This window comes from Delphinapterus leucas, chromosome 8, assembly GCF_059928025.1.
Source record: "Delphinapterus leucas isolate spDelLeu-1000000601 "Yukka" chromosome 8, BTC_Dleu_Yukka2, whole genome shotgun sequence".
NCBI lineage: Eukaryota > Metazoa > Chordata > Mammalia > Artiodactyla > Monodontidae > Delphinapterus > Delphinapterus leucas.
This window is the reverse complement of record NC_143136.1, coordinates 62,179,804-62,185,898: the sequence shown is the minus strand read 5'-3', so window position 1 is coordinate 62,185,898 and position 6,095 is coordinate 62,179,804. Positions and strand designations below refer to the sequence as shown.

The following is a 6,095-nucleotide window of genomic DNA, read 5'->3' as shown; positions in this document are numbered from 1 at the left end:
CCAGACTTCTGTATCCGTCTGGAGGCTCCGTTCAGAAGTAGCCTTTTGATAAGATAACAATTTTCCTTCGGCAGCTTCACCTTGGTCCTAAAGGATGTCACTTCTTTTTTCAGTTCAAACTAATTTCAGGTCTTTGGACTAAAAAACAAAAATAGTTTCCCAACCTTTGGCCAAAAGGTATCTGTGAACTATGCTTTTTCATTTTGCCTCTAAAACGTTTGGGGTTTTATTAAGAATTAGATTTAGGACTTCATCAATGGCTCTTGGGCTGACTAGTGAGACAATAAAGATGGATTTCTCTTCGTCAAGGGCAAATCCATCAAGAGCACTATGGCTGCTCAGCTTTGGACTCAGTGATGACTTGAACTATATGGTTGCCCACGCACACACTGCTTTCCAGGGTTGGCTGGCTTGAGCAGCTAAGTGTCCAGGTGTGTCTACTTCCTAGGGTGAGCATCATGGTCGAGCCCTGCCATTTAGTCATGAAATGTTGAGGCGACCTTTCCTATCCCTGCAAATGACATTAGAATGGCTATAAGCAGTTGCACTGAATGTTAACAAGGTGAGATCACCCTAGCTACTAAAGTACTAAAACAAATGGGCATTTGCATAAATCTATTCCTTAAAAATTGAAACTCAGACCTGGAACATCTGCTTTTCTGTAGGCCTGAATGTTTAAAAGTAATCATTTTGGGGTGGTTGATTCCTTGACATTGAGTGTATTCCCTTCAAGGCAATAATTCTCAGTCCTTTGCCACTCTCCGTTTTGTGTTTCAAGGCAGCGTAATTCCACATAGGTTTATAATGTCAATGAACAACATGCTTGGAATGATAAATATTCGAACTCAGAAATTGATAAGATTCTACAAGTATTCTTGGCTTTTTAAGTCCTCATGGATTCTCAGGTGGCCATGCACAGTGTTAATACTTCCTGAGTAGAAGGATACAGTAACCTTTATTTATATTACTTCACAAATTGGTAATTTTAATTAAAATGAGCAGTGGTATCTCCAGTGACAGACTCTCTCCATTTTAGATTTATTTAGCCAATGATTAGCTATTACGGTTTCTTGAATTAATTAGCATCTCTTGAGCTATAGGGAATTGGTGAATTAATAAAAACTCATGGAGAAGCTAAAAAAAAATCCTAATTTAAAAAAACCCCAATTCTCCTCTCACCTCTAAACATACATTGATCAATATACTTATAAATGCAACCCAACTTCTTTCTCATTTTGAAAAATTGGGATTTTTTTCCCTTTATGAGGAGAACAAATAAAGCTGTGTGTTTCAAGGTTATATCTCCCTGAAGAGCATCTAATTTAGATTACCTAATAGATCATCTAAAGACACCGAGGGCCTGATTTGATCTCACTTGTACTCCACTTACAAACTCAGCTGATAAAATCTGCTTCTCTCATGGTATAAACCAAGAAGTGACTCAGTATGACTTGAGGTTTGAAACACGGTGCAGTATCCACACATACCTGGAATATGTTGTCCTGGGAACCGTGGCAATGACAGGTTTAGCTTCATCCAAAATAAGCAAAATGCATAATAAGTAGGTGCTCCAGACTCTAGCCAGCATATTCTGTTTATTTCGCACCAAATGCTGAGTTTACATCTTGTAAGAAACCAGGTCTGTAGCATATGTCATAGATTTCATATTAGTCCTTGAGGCACATTATGTTAGGTGACTTTTATTTTTATTAATTTTTATTGGAGTGTAGTTGCTTTACAATGTTGTGTTAGCTTCTGCTATACAGCAAAGTGAATCAGTTATACATATATATATATATCCCCTCTTTTTTCAGATGCCCTTCCCATTTAGGTCACCACAGAGCACTGAGTAGCGTTCCCTGTGCTATACAGTAGGTTCTCATTAGTTATCCATTTTATATAAGGCAGTGTATATATGTCAGTCCCAATCTCCCAGTTCATCCCATTCCCCCCTTCCCCCTTTGGTAACCACAAGTTTATTTTCTACATCTGTGACTCTATTTCTGCTTTGCAAATAAGTTCATCTGCACCATTTTTCTAAATTCCACATATAAGCGTTATTATATGATATTTGTCTTTCTCTTTCTTACTTCACTCTGTATGACAATCTCTGGGTCCATCCATGTTGCTGCAAATGGCATTATTTTGTTGCTTTTTATGGCTGAGTAATATTCCATTGTATATTTGTACCACATCTTCTTTATCCATTCCTTTGTTGATGGACATTTAGGTTGCTTCCATGTCCTGGCTATTGTAAATAGTGCTGCAGTGAACATCGAGGTGCACGCATCCTTTCAAATTATGGTTTTCTCCAGATATATGCCCAGGAGTGGGATTGCTGTGTCATATAGTGGCTCTATTTTTAGTTTCTTAAGGAACCTCCTTACTGTTCTCCATAGTGGCTGTACCAATTTACATTCCCATCAACAGTGTTGGAGGGTTCCCTTTACTCTACACCTTCTCCACCATTTATTGTTGGTAGATTTTTTGATGTTAGGTGACTTTTAGATAAGGTTAGAACGTACTGTCTGTACCATTTATTCCATATTGGCTTTTCTTTCTTCTTTAAAAAAAAATCTTACTTGAATTTCATAATGTAAATCAAAAAGAATCTGCAGTTGAAATAAACAAGTGGCGGTGAGCTCTGCGCTGTCTGTATGTCCACGCACCTGGTGTGTGTGGGCTGGGGGTGGGGAGATGGGGGTGTGGCTCACGCATCCGTCCACAGCCTGTTCCCCTCAGCCCCTCCCCGTGTGCTGCCTGACTTATCATCAAGAAGAGGCAGCTGTGGAAGAGCAGTGTGTGCCATCCAGCTGTGTCACTTAATAGCTCTGTAACCTGGGGGGAAGTATTTAACCTCTCTGACCTTTGCTTTTCAATTGTCAAATTGGGGCTGAGAATACCCATCTCAGAGGGTTACTATAAGGATTAAATTATATAATATGTATGTAGAACCTGGCAGAAAATAATAACTAACATATGTAACTCTTACTCGTGCCAGGCTCTGTTCTCTGCACGTCACACAATTGGCTTAATCCTCACAGTCCTATGAGGTAGTTCTAATATCCCCACTTTACAGAAATTGAGGTTGAAAGAGTCCAAGAGTCCCAAGACCACAGCTATTAAGGACTGGAGCTGGGATTTGAACACCAGAAGACTTGCTTCGTATATATTCATGCTCAGCCAACAGTAGCTGTTATTTTTATCATCCTTTGCATTTGGCCATACCACTATCCTGAAACTGCTTTTTTGAAAGTATCACTGGCTCCCTCCCTTTCCCTGCCATCGTGGGGTATGCGGTTGACTGTTCTTCTCACAAGACTTTCAGGATCAAGCAGTTCTTGGCCAAGAAACAAAGGCAGAATTGTCCCATTCCATTCCCTAGTGGATTCACATGGAAAAACTGGTTTTAAAGTCAGGTGTAACTCTAAGAGCAGATATTGGAGAAGAACCAAGCTGGGTCTGTAAGGAATCACACATGAGATGGCACACGTGGTGATGCGAAGGCCACCAACGTCTTACCCCATCAAGCTGAAAACATCACCACTATCTGGACAGTTGGACATTTGTGAGGAGGCTATTATTTTTCTCTTTGCTTCTTTGCCTTTGCACTAGTAGGTTCAGTAATAAAGTGTGACACCTTTTGTTTGGAAAAAAAAGAAAGTGTCAATGACCTCCTGAAAGTGTCAACACCTCTGGAATATTTCAATCTGCTGTCCAGCTTCTCTTTATTTAGATTTCAGCTCACTGACTTTCACAGCTCAGGACATGGACACACACACACACACACACACACACACACACACACACACACGCACACCCCTCGGCTCCCTTCTCAAGGGCAACAGCAGAGCCCCTCAAGTTCAGCCTAGAGACCACCCCCAGCAGGAGGCAAACAGAAGCGCAGACAGCCCTAGCTCTCCCCGCATCCCAGCGCAAACCTTGTCTAGGCTGAGGCCTCTATCTCTGCTGTCTGCTGGCCACACCTTTCTTGGTAAGGAGGGAGCACTGGGGCAGGAAATGGCTGCCAAGACCCCGGGCAGCAGAACCCACAAAGCATGGCAGCTAACTATGGGAGGAGACAGGTGCTGCAGAGAGGGAAGAGTTAACCATGACTCCACTGTCTTCAGCATGGGAAAAGGTCTTTTCAGAGAACACATGTTGGGGAGATTAAGAGCACAGGATCTGAAGTCAGGTTGTATTCTAGCACTGCCACCGACATTTTTCACCTTGAACAAGTTATTTAACCTCTCTGAGCCTCAGTCTGTAAAATGGAAGTACTAATTCTTAACCACTTGGGATTAAGATCAGGTCTGCTGTGATAGAAAATCCCAAATAACAGTGGCTTAAACAGGATGGATTTTTATTTCCTCTCACATGAAGTAAGCTGGGAGTCAAACCATGCATGTACTGCTGGTCTGGCAGGGTATGTGGCAACCACCCAGACTCCTGCCCTCGTGCTGCCCCATTAAGTGTTGTTTCCATTCCCAAGGGCACCTCATGGGCCAAGATGGCTGCTGTAGCTCCAACATTCATGGGCAGATGGAAGGAGAGGAAAATGGAAGTTTCCTTTCTCTAAGAAGACTTTCTGGCAGTTTCATACAATATATTGTTAGCTGCAGTTTATCATGTGGCCACACCTAGGTACAAAAGAAGCTGAGAAATGCAGTCTTTGGACAGGGCAGCTGCAGGCCCAGGTCAGTACCAGAGCTCTATCCCTACGGCAAGTGGAGAGTGTGTAGACAGGTAGCAGTCTGGAATCATGCTCCTTTATAGAGTGTTGTAAGAATTAAGTGAGATACCGACTGAGAGCTCAGCAAATGTGAGTGATCATGATGAATATTGTAACTTAGAATACTGCTGACCTCAAGAGATGAGGGAGTCAGGAAGCAGAGCCAGGGGGTTCTATGGGGTGATGAGTCAAAACAGAGGTGGATCTTGAGGAAAGGCAGTCATGATCCCCCACCAAGGCTGACCTGTTGCCTGAGAGAGATGAGGAAATTAAGGACAAGGTATGAGCATGGAGTGGCCAGGTTCACATGCCTCCTGGTCTTCTCCCAAGGGCTGTGATGTTCTTTTGATTTGATGCTAAGCCCCAGATTCCTGCCTGCTCCTCCATTCCCAGGCCACTGTAGTTTCCACTGTGGAGCTTCCACAGGCTCTGGTGACAAAGCACATCTGGCTCAGAGTCAGTAAGAATTTTAATTAAAAATGGAAATGAAGGCTCATGTCATAGTACTACATTCTTCCAACCCACTGATAATTTCTGGCAGGGTTAAAAATAACAGACATCACCCTTTGGCACTAAGGAGGAAAAGGCTGCTTTTTTTTTTTGAATTTTTAAATTTTTGAATCTTATTTTTTATACAGCAGGTTCTTAATAGTTCTCTATTTTATACATATTAGTGTATATATATTAATCCCAATCTCCCAATTCATCCCGCCACACACACCCCCGCCACTTTCCCCCACTTGGTGTCCATAGGTTTGTTCTCTACATCTGTGTCTCTTTTTCTGCCTTGCAAACCCATTCATCTGTGCCGTTTTACTAGATTCCACATATATGTGTTAACATATGATATTTGTTTTTCTCTTTCTGACTTACTTCACTCTGTATGACAGTCTCTAGATCCATCCACGTCTCTACAAATGACCCAATTCCATTCCTTTTTATGGCTGAGTAATATTCCATTGTATATATGTACCACATCTTCTTTATCCATTAGTCTGTTGATGGGTATTTAGGTTGCTTCCATGACCTGGCTATTGTAAATAGTGCTGCATTGAACAATGGGGTGCATGTGTCTTTTGAATTATGGTTTTCTCTGGATATAGGCCCAGTAGTGGGATTGCTGGATCATATGGTAATTCTATTTTTAGTTTTTTAAGGAATCTCCATACTGTTCTCCATAGTGGCTGTATCAATTTATATTTCCACCAACAGTGCAAGAGGGTTCCCTTTTCTCCACATCCTCTCCAGCATTTGTTGTTTGTAGATTTTCTGATGATGCCCATTCTAACTGGTGTGAGTTGATACCTCAGGGTAGTTTTGATTCGCGTTTCTCTAATAATTAGTGATGTTGAGCAGCTTTTCA

At 41.7% G+C, this 6,095-nt stretch overlaps 1 pseudogene; it reads left to right on the top strand.

Annotated features, from left to right (window-relative positions):
• Window positions 1–3,248: 3,248 nt before the first annotated feature.
• LOC149748575 (large ribosomal subunit protein eL39-like) lies at window positions 3,249–5,696 on the top strand (annotated as a pseudogene).
• The last annotated feature ends 399 nt before the right edge of the window (window positions 5,697–6,095 follow it).